A 17,843-nucleotide genomic window follows, 5' to 3' on the forward strand; every position below is an offset into this window, starting at 1 on the left:
ACTGGAGTTAAACCTGCAGACACTGCGGCCCTCCAGGACTGGAGTTAAACCTGCTGGCACTGTGGCCCTCCAGGACTGGAGTTAAACCTGCAGACACTACGGCCCTCCAGGACTGGAGTTAAACCTGCAGACACTACGGCCCTCCAGGACTGGAGTTAAACCTGCAGACACTGCGGCCCTCCAGGACCGGAGTAAAACCTGCAGACACTACGGCCCTCCAGGACTGGAGTTAAACCTGCAGACACTGCGGCCCTCCAGGACTGGAGTTAAACCTGCAGACATGTGGCCCTCCAGGACTGGAGTAACACCTGCAGACACTGCGGCCCTCCAGGACTGGAGTTAAACCTGCAGACACTGTGGCCCTCCAGGACTGGAGTTAAACCTGCAGACACTGCGGCCCTCCAGGACTGGAGTTAAACCTGCAGACACTGTTCCCTCCAGGACTGGAGTTAAACCTGCAGACACTGCGGCCCTCCAGCACTGGAGTTAAACCTGCAGACGCAGCGGCCCTCCAGGACTGGAGTTAAACCTGCAGACACTGCGGCCCTCCAGGACTGGAGTTAAACCTGCAGACACTGCGGCCCTCCAGGACTGGAGTTAAACCTGCAGACACTGCGGCCCTCCAGGACCGGAGTTAAACCTGCAGACACTGCGGCCCTCCAGCACTGGAGTTATACCTGCAGACACTGTGGCCCTCCAGCACTGGAGTTATACCTGCAGACACTGTGGCCCTCCAGGACTGGAGTTAAACCTGCAGACCCTGCGGCCCTCCAGGACTGGAGTTAAACCTGCAGACACTGTGGCCCTGCAGGACTGGCGTTTGAGATCCCTGCAGTAGAAGCTGTAGAAAAAACACAAGGGATAAGAGATGGGTCTCTGCGCTTGAGCGGGTGACATAGGAAGAGTGAATTAAGGCATGTAATCTCTACAGTCTCAATAAAAAAAGGTTAAAAGGGGCGTCACCCTTCATTGCAATATTTAAATCCCTACAGGGATTAAGAAGGTTCTACCAACAGAACGAGAGGACACAGGTGCAGATGAGTTCAGCATAAAAATTCTGCCCTGACTAGACAGTATTAATTCAGACAGAGAGTTATTAATGCGCGGGGTAAATTACGAGGACTGGTAGCGGAGTAAGAGAAAATTGGATCTCTGGAGCTCCACTCTGACACAGTCATAGATTCTCACTATATTCTATGGACACAATTAGCCAGGACGTGCTGAACGATCCTGTTCGTCTTCATTATAAAGTTCAGGGTAAGGATTCTGCGTTTGTGTGAGTGTGTGTGTGTGTGTGTGTGTGTGTGTGCACTGTGCGTGTGGTCAGAGGTGGAGGGCGCTGGGATCAGTGTCTCCTAGATGGGCGGACACTGTTTCAGCGACTCGCTGCCTTCAGCTGGAACCCCGCCAATAACCAGCATGGCATGCTGGGATAGAGACGCATCACTGCTGTGCTTGTCTTTACCTCGCCTGTGACAGCTGGTTTGGGTGTACAAGGGTCACGTGCGTCTACATGTTACTGCAGCACCAGACACTGGTCATGGGTCTACCTGTAAACACAGAGCCAGACCAGGTCAGGAGTCTACCTGTAAACACAGAGCCAGACCCAGGCCAGGAGTCTACCTGTAGACACAGAGCTAGACCCCTACATGGGTCTACCTGTAAACACTGACCCAGGTCAGGAGTCTACCTGTAGACACAGAGCCAGACCTGGTTCATGAGTCTACCTGCAAACACAGAGCCTGACCTGGTTCATGACTCTACCTGCAAACACAGAGCCTGACCTGGTTCATGACTCTACCTGTAAACACAAAGCCAGACCCCGTTTCATGGGTCTATCTGCAAACACTGACCCGGTTCATTGCCATAAACCGTATTCAGGTCAGGTAATGACAGCTCAGCGTTCTTCACACAATTCAGTTTTCTCACCTAATAAATATTCGCAGATTCAAAGGAAGGTTAAAGATTTATGTTTCGCTCAAATTAAGTGCTAAAACTGATTTAATAGCGTATAGATTTTTACCGTTGAAGCTGAAATTATGAGAGGGTTTCTTTATAGCGTGCTATAGAGCCGTGATCCAATATCCTTAAATTATTCATTTATTTTGGGCAGCGAGCATTGTTAGTAAATTCGTTTTTGAAACGTTTTACCTTCAGTTGGAGAGTTTTTAAAAGTTAATAAGTCATACGTATATTACAAGTTCATAAAAATCCATCGAAATCAATAAGAATATGAGTTGATTAGAGTCCTGATCCCTCGCTTGGAAGACCAATTATCTTGTGGGACGAGTTTGGCAGAGCTAGCCTCTGATTAAGTCGACTGCTTCATTAAAGCCTTTGTTTCCTCTGCTGCCCCTCTTCGCTGAAGATACTGCACACGTAAACATTATTGAAAGCGTGGGCCACTGGAACAAGTGCGTTTGTTCGCTGTGAATGTGGAATGCAATCGTTAGCCGTGATGACGGGTTAGCGGCTCTGAAACACCACCTTGGAGTTGGACTCATTGTGATGGATAGAATGGACCTCGCAAAGCAAAATAAAAAAAATGAAGTTTTTTGTTTTTTCTGCATAACCTGTAAAAACACTGCAGTACAGGACGATAGAAACCCTGCCTGTCTTCTTACAAAGACTGAAGACTCGCCTATGCAGATTGCACCATGGCTCCCCTTTCAATGCTCTTCTTTCTTTCTTTCTTTCTTTCTTTCTATTTTCTTTTTGTTTTCTTTCTCTCTATGGATTTCCTTTTGATTAAGGTTATAGGTGTACCTGTGTAAATATCTGTCTAGTGGTACTTTCTTGTGTTACAGTATGAACTATTGTTTGTTAGGTTAAGACGTATTATAAATGGGGCCTCTGTGCCTACTTGGTGATGCCACGTGTTTGTATTCCTGAGAGAAACACTAATGTTCTCCACTGTATGTCGTTCTGCATAGGAGTGTCTGCCGAGTGATTGTAATGTAAAGAAGGTCAGAGGAACGTCTGCCAGCTCGACCACTTTCATGTTGCCCTCTACAGAGCTGCAGTATCCGTTTTCCCATAACTCCTCTATGGACTGATAGCTTGTCATCTCGCTACAGTGGCCCAATACAGATAGTGACTTAAATGAGTCTCATCAGTAGGGGAGAGTCAGTATAAATGTAGCGCATAACACATGTAACACAGCCAGAAACTGTTACATTTATACCGACTCTACTACAACCATGGCACCAATGACCTCAGAATGAGTTAACAGCACAGTGGAACCTAAATTTCTCTCTTGGATTTGAATATTCAAAAGACAGACAATGGTTTTCTTCACACCGTTGTGCTCAGGAGAGGACTAGCTGAGAACCACGCTCAGGACATACAGGCTATATTAATATCCTCTTCAGACAAGTTGAAAAAATGAGGTGGTGTGAGGGAGGGAAGTGTGAAGACCAGACGCGACCAAACAGGGGATCTATAAGTTACCAAAGGGGCACTCCAGTAACCACTGAGTCTCGTGAGAGACGAAATGAGAAGGGGGTGCTATACTCCTAAGGGACGTATCCCAAAAAATGAATAAACCCCTAAACGGGTAACTGAGGAAGAAGGAGTATATAAAGAAAATAAAGGAACAGGGAAAAGAAAAGAAGAAAAGCGACTTCGACCCGAAGCAGAGAAAAAGAAAATGTCTTTTCAAAAAAACAAACAAAAGACGATCTGAGGCCCACTAAAACCAGGGGGAAACTAGTTAGTAAGGGGCAGAAAGGTTTGTGCCCCAACGGTGACACAATAACCCTTAAAACCGCCAGCCTCAGAATCTGGACCTATACCGTCCTAATACCTTTTTCTCAAAAGAAAAACAAACAAACTGAAGTCAGAACTCTTTTTAAATTTCTTTGTTCTTATATTCCTTACACCTTGCTCAGAAATACGACAGGGAACTGGCTAGAGCAAAACACGTTACACTCAAGCACCGTTCCACTGCCTACTGACGCTTTAAATACCCAGCCACAGGTGTGGCTGGTAATCAGCGGAAGATGTGAGCAACCCACAGGTGAAACCGATCAGAGGTAACCCTGCAGGAATGCATGGAATGTTCAAGCAGGAACAATCCTCCCACAGGAACCAAAAATAACGATTAGCCGAGTGGCTAATCTGCAAGCTCGAACTAATCGTCCCCACACCCCAAAATAACGATTAGCCGAGTGGCTAATCGGAATGCTAACCACTGAGCCGGTGCAGGCACAGAAAAATGATCTACCTGCACAGAAACCGTGACAGGTGGATTTGTGATTGGAGGGTCAGATTTTTATAACCAAGCTCAGGATTTGGAAAAAAGGTTCCACTCTTGTGGGGACAAGCCTCTGATTGTTAAACAAATGATTCAAAAGAAAGGGAAACAGGCAAAAGAGGACAAGCTCAGGGTTTAGAGAAAAACATGTTTTGTGGCAAAGAACGGTCATGAAGCGGTACGATTGAAGGCCGCGTTCAAGCGATGAAGGACCGTTTTGCACAGCGGTCCTGCTTTGATGGGGTTGTTTAAATATGTTCCGGTTTTGAGTTTCACAAGGTTTCCTGCAGCTTGTGACAAAATAGCGTGCAGTTATCTTCCCTGAAGATTGGATAGCTGGATCAGCCACCGAAAGGTACGTTCAGGTGTGGGGTCTTCAAACATATAACCAAATGAACACTTTTATAATGTTGATGGGACAGCAGGGTCAGAAATACCAAACCGTTCCATTTATTCCAATGCAGCAGTTGTGATTTACCCTCAGGAAGGTTTTTACTTTGGGGCTGGCTAAGAGATGGGTGTTAAGACAGAACACGAGGATCAGCCAAAGTCCGAAACGCTATAAGGAAATTCACGGGACTCTCAAAGTCACTCACTTCAACTAGCGGTTGTATAACTAACTGTAATTTGTACGAGTTCAATTTATTTATTTATTTTTCTCCCTTTACTGTTTCTCACTTTCTGCGGTTTTTTGTTGTTGATACTGCTGCTTTAATTCATGCAGCAGAAGCAGGTTTGTTCAGATGTGGGAGCCGCAGCCCCTGCGTTTGGGGTGTATTTTTTGCGGAGGAGGAGTCAGGCGTTCTCACCGGAGCGAGTCGGCTCTGCGTCCCGCGGTCCGCGCGGAGTCGCTCGGGGCCGGAGCTACGCGCCTCCGCTCCGTCCTGGAGAGATCCGAGCTGTCGGGAGAGATTTTCGGGGAAGCTGACGGGTGGGTTGGGGGGTGGGGGGTGGGGGGGGGGGGGGGGGGGGCGTGTGGTCAGAGGTTAACACAAAAACTGCTCCGTCACAAGACAATAAAGCCTGACAGACTCATAACGGCGTGGGCAGAGATATGAGCTCGGGAGCCCTGTCGGCGGCGGCGGTGATGGAGCGGGGCGGCGGGAAGCGGAGAGGAGTTATTTGTCATCGCTTCCTCGACCCCTCCGAGGGTTCCGCTGTCCGTCATCGGCCGGCCTCCGGTGTCGCCGTCGACCGCAAGGCGGATCGGTCACGTGGACGTCGCGGCTCGGAGCGCCGGAGCCCGGCCAGCCCCGCCCTGCCCCGCCCCGCCCCGCCGCGTGTGCGTGAGATCGCCGGCGGCAACCGCGGTAATTCAGGGGCCGCAAACGAGCCGTAATTAACGACGGTAACCTGAGATTCGGCGGGACGGGTCGAGGTAAGACCGCACTGATCTGTTACGTTTTATTTCATCGCTTTATTTTCTTTACCCAAGCTCCCCCCGCTCCGGCTCCGGACGTTTTGGGGAGCCTACTTTGGCGAAGAGGGCGGAGTCTCTTTCTTAGCCGCGGCGCTCTGTGTAGAAAATTCCGCTGCGTTGACCCTGTGTAGCCCTCTCTGCTTTTCCCCTTTCTGAATGAAGCCAGACTGTCTGCCCTCCTTTAAAAAAATGGGGGGAGTTGGGGGTCCCAGAGTGCCGTGCGGAACAACGCCCCGTCGATGGCTCTGTCCCGCTGAGGGAATGGGGGCTTGGTCAAGCGAAACGGGCCCAAAGTAATCAGAACCCATCGCGGAACGCCGCGGCAACGCACAGCGCCAGAACAGTAAACTTCGCCATTACGCGACGTGGAGTTTCTCGGACCTGAGCTCATGATTCAGCAATCCGCTAATTGGCTGTTTACCGTCGCTGCTAGCGCAACAGTTAGCGGAGCTCGTTTAGGTCGCTTAGCGGTGAGCGCTAGCGGCGCCCCGCGCGGCTTGTCACAGCCGCCGCGCAGGTGTTTGCTCAGTCTCGTCGTGTTTAAAATCGATTATGCGGCCGAGCGTGGATCTGATGGCGTCTGCGGTGCAAACTCTCCGCTCCATTAAACCTGGGTCTTTCCCTGCCAGAGTCGAGAAAATAGGCAACCGGGCTTGATGTTGTTGTTCCTGCGGGCGGGACTTCCAGACAAACTGAAATTTAAGCCCGAATAACCCAAAGCAATTTGGCCAACTTTATGTCACAGGAAATCTTTCTAACCTTTAGTATCCCTCAAAATAGCGTTTTAAAGATTTTACTTTTCACAGGGTAATTTGTTGAATAGCTTTTTATAGATGTTTAACTATAGATGTTTGTCTGTTCATTATTAAATCACTATTGCCTGGGGTTGCTATAGGCTGGTAATCAAAATCCACAGTGGGGAAACATATTCAGTTTAACTCATATTCATTATCGTACATTTTAAATAAATGGAGATTATTGTTGTATTATATAGTTAGGCTATAGTGGTTTCTTGAATCCTTTTTTCGCTGGAGCGCAAGTACTGCCAGTTAGTTATCACACATAAGTGATCACACACAAAAACCCGGGGAATTTTTTTTTGGTATTTACGCGAGCGAAATCGTACGGAGCGAGGCCTCGGGGGTTGCCAGGGAAACCGGAGCCTGAACGGATGAGCTGGAGAGGCGTCGGGTTCGAAAATGACACCGTCGCGTCCGAACGCGTCCGCAGCGATCCCGCGTCGGGCTCGATCACCGGCGGCGACGGCGGCGGCGGCGTGGCTCGCGAGCGAACGGTCGGCTCGCCCTCCGCTGCTCGCCCAGGAGCGCCTCCTGACGCGAAACCGAGCGACAGACGCACTCTGCTTTTGTCAGTTATTTCAGTCGGTACGCCGGAGTAATTGGCGCCATCGTGACGGCTTTTAGGCCGGAAGTGGATCTTTAAAGAGCCGGCTCCTGTTGGTTGGAGAAATTCGGGCGGGGACAAAGTAACAGGCGATTCACAGGAGAGCCCAAAGCTGGCGGTAATCATTATTGCGGTTTATAAAAGGGCGGGGCTGCGGGACGACAAGCCACGGCGGGCGGGGCTGTGAGGGGTGGGGCTGCAGAAAGGACGGCTGGTCGTTTAATGAACACGGATGCGAGACAAGCTTTACTTTTGAAAAGTGCAGATTCCCACCGGCCTCATTACACCATCCTTATTGGATGGAGGCTGATGAAGGCGGGGCCTAAAAGGCCTCTCTCAGTTTAGCGCTTTTAGCAGTCAGAGGTGTGCTCCTCCTTTCCCACTGACCCAGTTCTGATCTCCACGGTGATCGTCACTGAGTGACAGGTCAGACCCGAGGCTCCCCGGACCAGGACCAGGGCGGCCAGCGTGAGAACTGGCTTTGTGTGGTAAGAGCAGGCGAGCATCAGTGGGTTGGGGGTGTGGGGGGTGTGGATGTGTATGGGGGGGTTTGGATTAGCAGCTGAAATCCCCCCCCCCCCAGTTCCCCCAATAGGCCCGCTCCGAGCGGCTTTGTGTGCGTAGAGTGTTTTTTCCGACGGAGTAAACGGATATAAGCGGGCTTTATCCCCTCTCCCCGCGCTCTAAGCCTCCTCGCTGAAAGAGAGGCCCCACAATGAGCCTCATTAAAGCGCACCCCGGCTCCCGCTCACGTGCCCCCCCCCCCCACAACACCCCCCGCCTAGTTTCCCGCTAATTCAATTTCGGGCCCATTACGATCTGTGCTAATTTGGACCGTAACTTTCAGGAGGCTAATTGCATTAGGCCCGGTTCATCCTCGGTCAAGAAGCGGGTGGGGGGTTTGGGGGGAGTGTGGGGTGTGGGAGGAGATTTGGGAGGGGGAGTTACGGAGCAAGCGTGACTAAGCGTTATTATGTTCATTAGCAAATCGACGCAGGAAATTACACGCGTGTTGCCGCGCTCGTTCCATCAGTCCTCCGAGCCGCAGACAGGACGGGCGCCGTGACGAGAGTCGGACAGTTTGAATGAGCGATGCGCCCGCGCAGTTCGCCTGAGGAGCGGCGAGCATTCCGGAACAAAATGGCCGCCGCGCCTCAGGTGGCTGCTTGTCAAAATGGAGGGCGTGGAAAATCCTTCCCTGTAAAGCGTTTTGAAATCAAGAGTACGGCTACGTAAATGCGGTGCTTCGCTATCGTCGTCATCAGCACCTTAAGCAGGCCTGCAAGGTGGAAAACCCAGCAGAAGCTCTGCAGAAACGTGCACCTTGACCTGGAAATGAAACCTGGACCCAGCCGGCGCTGACCACGGCTAGGAGTAGTAGCGCATATTTGAGCCTGTAGGCTTGTCTCATCACACGAGAGCGCCTCCTCTGGTAGCTAAAGGCGCAGCGCGGCTTAGCCGCCGGAGAGGATGCAGAGAGCAGGCCGCCTTGTGAATTAGTCAAAAAAACAAAGAGAAACCCGTCAGACGGAGGACAAGACACTCCGGACGGGACGGCCCCTTTCCCGAAATCACAGAGGCCACGGCGGGGGGAGAGCCGGAAAGACCGTAGAGACGCATATTTTAGCGAGGGCACACCCGAGCCCGTCGACAAGTGGAGCGACCGTTCTATATGATAATTGGATCTTAATCCCGGGGAAGCGAATGCAATCGGTGCCGTTTAAAAGCTTTTTCTGCCGGGGATTCAATTTCAGACCCGGCAAATAACAAGCGAGGAAAACATCCCCTGGACCCACACTCGATAGTTTTGATTAGCGTCTGGCATGAGAGCGTACTTTGCTAAAGGATCTCTGCTTCTCTTGGAATTATTTTTAGACTTATTTCTTTCCCACATTTCTGTTTTTTGTTTTTAAAATCTCACTTTTTTCCTTTTTTCCCCCCTCTTCCTCCGTCACCTCTCCGTCCTGAAGCGCAATGGCGGGAGGACTGGCCTGCTGCTGTTTTCCGCAGCTGTCGTACTCCCTGCTGTTCCCCGATACGAACACCAGGGGGCGATGTCCCCGGGAGCGGGGTCGCTCACTTTGTCCGCAGCGCGTGACGTTTCGCTGCCCGGCCGCCATCGCCCGGGGTGCGCGTACACCGGCGCTGCCGGCCCTGTTGCGTTCGGCGTCGCGGGTCACATGGTGCGGGTAATTAGCCCTGCTTCGTCGTGGCTGAGCGGCCCATCTGTTTGCCTGCCAGGACTCTGCCACTTCACAGAGAGCCCCCTAAACCGCAGCTCTGCTCCGGAAACGACGATGACCTCCATGTATCCAGCGTGACCCATCTAGGTTAAACAGGCCCTTTCTGGGCCTGGCAGCCGCCCCACCCCACCCTGCCCGGTGGAGTCCTGTCTTTGCCCCCCAAATCAGGCCCCTGCTGTTGAGGGTTCTGTCCTTTTTCTATCAGATTAGTGAGAACTGGCCCCGGGCCCCTGGGCATAGCTGGATAATCTTCAGAGCAGAGCACGCCTCTCTTATAACATTACACCTTCCGGATAGAGGAATTCCACATTCCGTAATGTCATTACCGCCCACAGACACGGGTCTGGACACGATCCTCCACTGTCCCTGTCCTAGAGGAACATGAGAGGCACACACACACACACACACACACACCCCACACACACACAAAGTCACACACATCTCCCCACACATGCACACTCACACACACACACACACACTCACACACACACACACACACACACACAGTGCAGCGGTATATCGTATTGCTTAGGTAGCTTGGTTCAGTTCGGTGACTCCCAGGCTGTAATCTGCACAGCTGGGGCACAGCCATGGTGCCCTTGAGCAAAGTACTGAAGTGCTTCAGTAAAATACCCAGCTGTGGAAACGGCTACTAAATGAATGTAAGCTGTGAATGTCACGCCAAATAAGGGCGTCCACTAAATGCCTAAAATATAAACCTACACACACACGCATACAAACACACAGTACACACGTACACACGCACACATACACACATACACACACACGCACACACACATACACACACACACGACCCACACCACACACACAACACGACACCGCACACACACACACGCACACCATGCACACCACACACAACCAACACGCACACACACCACACCACACCCCATAAACGCACACACATACACACACGCACGCACGCACACATACACACACTCATACACATACACACAGGCACGCACACACACACACACCCCCAATACACACACATGCGTACACACATGCACACACACACACTCACACACCCCCCATACATGCACATGCACACACACACCCACACACAGGTACACACACCCATACACACTCACACCCCCTCACATACATGCACGCGCACACACACACCCACACGAACACTCACATACACAACTCCCCACACATGTACACACACTCACACCCCCTCACATACTATACATGCACATGCACACACACCCACACAGACACACGCACATTCACACACATCTCCCCACACATGCACACTCACACACACACCCACATACACACACACACTCACACACCCCCACCTACACACACACAGACACATGCACATGCACACACATCCGCCCAGTAGCCAGGATTACCCGGTCACCTTATCTCTGATTCTCCCGTTTCTCCCTCTTTTATTTCTGGGCAGCCTTGTTCTTTTTTCTGGCGTTTTTTTCATCTTCTCTTCCTCCTCCCGTTACTCCCCACCTCCTGTTTTAATGCTTCCATCATCCAGGATTTTTATCGGAATATTTCCTGTTCCTGCCGTCGCCTGACCTCCCCCTTTCCGGATTCAATTTCCATCAAAGAGCCTATTTTTCTTTCTAAATACCGGGCTCTCCATTGGTCCCTCGCCCCCCCACTCCCTTCCACCTCTTGCCAGATCAGAGATGAAAAAGGAGGGAAAATCTTTGGTTGCCGCGGCGCTCTCCGCGGCCTTGACCCGGCTCAGCGAATAGGGAGATTAAATAGAGGCTCCTGAACCAGAGGGGTGGAATGGGGTGGGGTGGGGTGGGGGTGGAAGGGGGGTGACCAGGTGCGCTTAATTAATAAAGAGCCACAGCCTCGCTTTCATCTCCTGCCAGGTGTAGCCGAGCCACGTCTCCTGCACTTTCACACATGCTGATTCGCAGTTTCTCTTCTCGTTAGTTTTCGCGGTTTTGACCCAGGTTTGACTTTTTTTTTGTCACGTTTCTTAAAAACGTTCGACCGTACCTCTCAGCAGTGTCCCCTCGACGTGACCTCCGACGCGAAGTTCCCAACCGCGCAGCCGAATCTCGCTCCCGACGCAGATCGACCAGAGGGTGGCGCCGGCGAGCGGTGGGGCTGGTGACACGGACAAGCTTACCCTCTCCAGCCTTGGCTTCGGCCAATCACACCCCGGGCCTGGAGGGCCGGCCCAGGTACGATCTGGAGCGCATACCGACCAGCCAACCACCTGCGACACCGGTGGAGCAGCACAGTGGCTACACTCTCACTCAGATTGTTACAGTGCACAACCAACACCTACCCACATCCACCCGTACGCACCTCCCTCACACGCTGTGTGTTTGGATCGCTCCGGTTCCTGCCTCACCGATCGACCGAGCGAAACAAATCCCTCGAACGCTGCTTAGCCTCTCTCTCGCCAAACACCACAGGGACCCCAAAACCGGGCCTCCCGTGAGCAGCACCACTGTCCTGTTCCTGTTTCCCTAACAGACTGGAACAGTATTTTTGGAGAGGGTCCGTAGGCAGGCTTGCGAGAGCACCCGTGGATGCCGACACTGGCAGAGTAGAAACTATGATGGAGAACAAAGCAGAGCCTGGCTGTCAGGCTATAGAGAGTAACACAGGCACTACACAGAGAATAGGGAGCACAGCACAGAGCAACACAGGCACTACACAAAGCATAAACAGCACAGCACGGAGTAACACAGGCACTGCACAGGTCATAAGGAGGTATGGGAGTGTGCTTCCGTGGTTAATGCGCACCTTTGCTCTAGCCCAGCTCTAAGGCCGCTGAATTAGCTGCAGTAATTACTAACCACGGTGCTCAGTCCAGACCTTGATTAGTTTAATCTGGTGTAATGTAGTGTAGCTCAGGTATGATGTAATGTTTAATGTAGTGCTGCTTTAGAACAAGAGCCTGCGTCCCACACCAGACCTTTTCAGATAAGCCTAGACCCCCTGCCATCCGCTGTATTAGAAATCAAAATTTGATTCTCTTTATATGTTTTATTGTCCTTCTGACCCGGTACAGTGACTGCTGTGAGACCAGGGCCCTGAGAGGGCACTGGCTGGCTGTGCAGTCATTCCTACTTGCTGCCTTCTAACACCTCGAGCTGAGAATGAAGGGTCAGGCTTCATCAAGCATAAACAATAACACTTACTGATGAATGGTATAGTTATTTACGCTTAATAAAGCAGCTATGGGTAAATGTGTGTTAATGTATGCGCTGGTAGTACTGAAGTGAAATGGGAGTATTATAATGTTATTATTGTTTTTGGCAGTTGTATGTGCGCTTGTGGTTGAATGCTTGTAGCGGTGGTGTGTGTGTATGTGTGTGTGTGTGTTGTAGTGTCATGTGTTGAGTGTGTCGTGTGTGTGTTTTGGGGTGCTGGATGCTGTGTGTGTGGTGGGCTGTGTTGGGGTGTGTGCGTTGCATTTTGTGTGTGTGTGGTGTGTGGTGTGTGTGTCTGCATGTGGTGTGTGTGTGTGTGTGTGTGTGTTGCATGTGGTGAGTGTGTGTGTGCCTGGATGTGTGTGCATGATGGTCTGCATGTGTTGAGGTGTGTGCGTGTGTGTGTCTCCATGCGTGTGTGTGTGTGTTCATGTGAGTGTGTGTGTGCCTGAATGTGTGTGTGTGTGCGTGTGCGTATGTGTCTAGGTGTGTGCGTGTGTGCTTGTGTGTGTCTGCATGCATGTGTGTGTCTGCATGTGCGTGTGTGTGTGTGCATGTGAGTGTGTGTGTGTCTGCATGTGTGTGTGAGTGTGTGTGCGTCTGTGTGTGTGTGTGTGTGTCTCAGGCACATGCATTCCCCCGCTCCTCCACCATCAGCTCACACTGCTTATTTCTGCTCATTTTTGTACAGCCCTGCTGCTGCCTGCCGGCCCAACCAAGCGTGGAAAAGCCCTGGAGAGCAATTTCTCTGTGGCTGCAATTACCACTCAGCCCACATGTGCTGGGCCAGTCTGTGTGTGTGACTGCTTACCGCACAGTGTCTGTGTGCGTAAGTACTTACAGCAGAGAGAGACAGTCAGTCTGTGTCTGTGACTGCTTACCGCACAGTGTCTGTGTGCATAAGTACTTACAGCAGAGTGAGCCAGTCTGTGTGTCTGTGTGCGTAAGTACTTACAGCAGAGAGAGACAGTCAGTCTGTGTCTGTGACTGATAGCGGACAGTCAGTGTGTTGTGGTAAGTACTTACAGCAGAGAGAGACAGTCAGTTGTGTTGTGATGACTTAAGCAAGTGTCTGGTGTGCGTAAGTCCTTACAGCAGAGAGAGCAGTCAGTGTGTGTTGTGACTGCACGAGCAGCAGTGTCTGTGTGCATAAGTACTTACAGCAGAGTGAGCCAGTCTGTGTGTCTGTGTGCGTAAGTACTTACAGCAGAGTGAGACAGTCAGTGTGTGTATGTGCTGCTTATCGGACCTGTCTGTGTGTATAAGTACTATAGCGGGAGGAAGCCCAGTTATGTGTGTGACATAGTTCAGTGTGTGCGTAAGTCTTACAGCAGAGAGACCAGTCAGTTGTGTCTGTATGAAATCTTACCGCACAGTGTCTGTGTGTGTACTGCAGATAGCAGAAGTTGTCTCTCCCTTGTCGCTGGTATTACAGCCATTGCGTGGATGCTCCATCATCCGCGTTCACGTAGTCATAGTCAGAGTCCGTCTCGCTTGTAGTATGTAAGTACTTATAATAGAGAGAGCCAGTCAGTGTGTGTATGTATGTAAGTACTTATAATAGAGAGAGCCAGTCAGTGTGTGTATGTATGTAAGTACTTATAATAGAGAGAGCCAGTCAGTGCATGTATGTGCGTAAGTACTTATAGCAGAGAGAGCTGGTCAGTGTGTATGTGTGTAAGTACTTACATCAGAGAGAGACAGTCAGTGTGTGTATGTATGTAAGTACTTATAGCAGAGAGATTCAGTCAGTGTGTGTATGCGCATAAGTCCTTACAGCAGAGAGAGCCAGTCAGTGTGTGTATGTATGTAAGTACTTATAGCAGAGAGAGCCAGTCAGTGCATGTATGTGCGTAAGTACTTATAGCAGAGAGAGCTGGTCAGTGTGTATGTGTGTGAGTACTTATAGCAGAAAGAGCCAGTCAGTGCATGTATGTGCGTAAGTACTTATAGCAGAGAGAGCTGGTCAGTGTGTATGTGTGTGAGTACTTACACCAGAGAGAGCCAGTCAGTGTGTGTATGTGTGTGAGTACTTACACCAGAGAGAGCCAGTCAGTGTGTGTATGCATGGAAGTACTTATAGTAGAGAGAGCCAGTCAGTGCATGTATGTGCATAAGTACTTATAGCAGAGAGAGCTGGTCCGTGTGTATGTGTGTACCTGGGCGACTACAGAAGTTGTTCCTCCACACCTTTGTCGCCCTGGCTTTACAGTCTCGTTGCAGTGATCTCCACACTCATCCCGCGTTCAACTGTCAATCAAGTCTCGCTCGTCTCTGCCTCTTCCAAGACGCCGCAGTAGCGGCGTTAGCATTCGCATTAGCGGCGTTAGCATCGCAGTGCTCCTCTAAGCCTCGAGTAAGGTCAGCCACTTCCAGCGGCACTCTGTTCGCCCTTCCTGGTCTTACATCGTTCTCCGCCCTGTCGCCTTCTACACCCGCCTTACTGCAACGGTCGGGACCGGACCCCCCCCCCCCAGTTAAAGTACCCGGGCTGTATAAATGGTTAATGCAGAAGCCGTGAGCTGAGAGAGTCCCTCTGGGTCTCAGTGCCTGCATGCTGCGCGTATAAATAATGTAGCGACTCCCGCTTATCGTGCATAACTGGGTTATTTCATTTGGGTGCGCTCGGAGATGTTTTTATTTTTAAATGAAACACTTCTGACTGAATTACACGAAGAGGAGCGAGAGGAACAGGCACTCTGTGTGAGATCGCGTTCTCGTGCCCGAGGTCAGATCCCTCCGTTGAGTGATTCAGTGCGCTCCTCAGATTAGATTTTCCTAAATAAACGCACTTATGTTGCCTTACAGTGGATGGTGCCTTCTGTGCCTCTCCTGTATTCAGCATGCACTGGTTCTATCTACCATATCAGTGCACTTGCACACCAGCCCATGAACTGATTGGCCGGTCCTTTTGAAAGAGCTAAGTGGGACTATGTCCTGATTGGTCAGACACTGAGGTCGCAGTACGGGAGATAAGTAATTTGGGTAATAATTTGTCAGATGCAGGAAGTGGTGTTGGTAAGACTAAACCACTATTGCTGAGATACCCAGGTAAGTATTAGAGGGACTAGTTCCTGATTGGTCAGACACAAGGATCAGTGTAAGTGGTCTGGGTCCTGATTGGTCAGACACAGGAATTACTGTAAGTGGGCCTGTGTCCTGATTGGTCAAACACATGGATCAGTGTAAGGGGTCTGGGTCCTGATTGGTCAGACACATGGGTCAGTGCAAGTGGGTCTGGGTTCTGATTGGTCAGACACAGGGACCAGTGTAGATGGGAATGGGCCCTGATTGATCAGACACAGTAGTAAGGTGATTGGGCAGGAGACCTGATTGGTCAGACACAATCAGGGGGGTCATCAGGGTTAGGATAGGTGTGTCTGGTATGTTTTCAGCGAGGGAGCCGTCCCCCTAACCTCCCATCCCATTGTCCCCCCAGCGTCCTTTGTTCCCCGGTATTGACCGCGTAATTCCGCCATCTTCCCGCCGAGCTGCTTCACTTCCAGCTGCTCTCCAGGAAGGCGCCACGGGACGCAGGACGCTCCTGTGACTCAGCGCGGCGATGTTTAGAAAAGCAATCTTCTATTTACATCTCCTTTTTTCAAGCTGACAAAAAAATGAAAGCGCATTTTCAAAGGGACCGGCAGCATTGACAGCTTCAGGAGAGGCTGTTTCCTTGACGACAGCTGTGGCAGGGGAAATACCTGGTAGATAGACGCTCGGGGTAAAAATAAGCCGTTTGCATTATTTCCGTTGTTTCTTAGACCTGTCTGTCTATCCTTCTGTCAGCGGGCCCCCGAAATATGGTGGTGCGATCCTGCGTTCATAGGCAAAACAGTGCGCCAAAGATCCTCGCAGGCCTCAGGATCCAATCAGATAGCAGTAAAACACAGCGGACCGCAAATGACACTTCTCCATGTGGGTAGTGCTCAGGGTACAGTGCTCAGCGGGTTACTGTACTCCATAGGGTACCCAGGTACCAAACACAAGTGAGCAGCCAAACTGGAGAAGGTCACGGGGTCCGAACCTTAACAGTAGCACTGGGGGAGGGTGTGAATCCCCCAGTAATGTCTACTGAAGTAGCTACGTACTGCTTATGGCCTAGAGCCCCAGCTGAGGCTGTAGCATCCCAGCATTGACTAATTAACTTTAATTAACTTACAGTCCTTACACTGAGTACAGTACTTGCAGCACTCCTATTGAGTTCAGTACTTATACTTATATCGAGTACAGTACTTAAGCAAGGCAGTACATATCCAGCTGTAGAAATGGATAATATGTTAACAACCCCAATCTATTACAATAATTAATGTAAGAACAAAATGGCACGATTCTTTAGGCACTCTGTATTAGTGTCTCTGCTATGCAAATATGCATGAATAATGGATGGACAGAAGAATCTGCAGGATCTAGTGATGAAAATAGATGGCAAAATAGATCTCTGCCAATAGATGGCAGTGTCGTACCCTGAGGTTGGGCTACCATGGCGACGGGCACAACTGTCTCTTTCCTGACCTGCAGGTCGCATGCACGCCCCCCTGTGTAGTTGTGACACATCACTCACCACCCCCTCTCCGTAACTTCTGTCGCCCCGGCGACAGTGGGAGTCACCTCCTTCGGTCGATGTTTCTGTTTGCGTTCATCTCCTGCGGACGGGGCAGCTGTTCCTCTTCGCGTTTGTTCTGTAAATGTAGTTTTTTAAAAATCTGTTGGATTTTTAGAGAGTCAGCTGGCGCAGTATTCCGAGAGAGAAAGGCGAAAAGTGAAAGAGAGCAGTGAGAGGGAGAGAGAGAAAAAGAGGGAAGGAGAGGGTGACGGAGAGAGAGAGCGAGAGAGAACCAGAGTGCAAACAGAGAAACATAATGCTCCAAGTGCTGTCTGTCACATGGCTGAACGTGCCCTGAAATGGCTACTTCTGCCGCTGCTGTCCGACTTTGTGAATAACAACGGTACAAGTGAGCCCTTTGTGGCATGCTGGGGCATTGAGCACACACACACACACGCACGCACGCACGCACACGCACGCACACACACACACGCACACATGCTGGGATTTCACTCACTAACCCTGTCTGTTTGCTAACCCACGTTGGCCGAGCGACTGTGGCAAACGGCACCACAACAGTCACCGTCTGCAGTGACAAAGGCAGCAGCCCAGGTGGCGCTAACGCTGCTAGCCGATAAAGCCTTTCGGAAGCTGCCTGTGGGGAGCGGATCTCTGAGTGTAAAGTCCCGGGCCTGATCGTGCGGAACTGACGGACGCGCGATGTTTGATCACAGGGAGCGGTGGTGCTGAAGGAATGCAGAGGTTGCAGGTTCGATTCTCGGGTGGTTTTACTGCTGTAACAGCTTCA

This window comes from Anguilla rostrata, chromosome 11, assembly GCF_018555375.3.
Source record: "Anguilla rostrata isolate EN2019 chromosome 11, ASM1855537v3, whole genome shotgun sequence".
Taxonomy (NCBI): domain Eukaryota; kingdom Metazoa; phylum Chordata; class Actinopteri; order Anguilliformes; family Anguillidae; genus Anguilla; species Anguilla rostrata.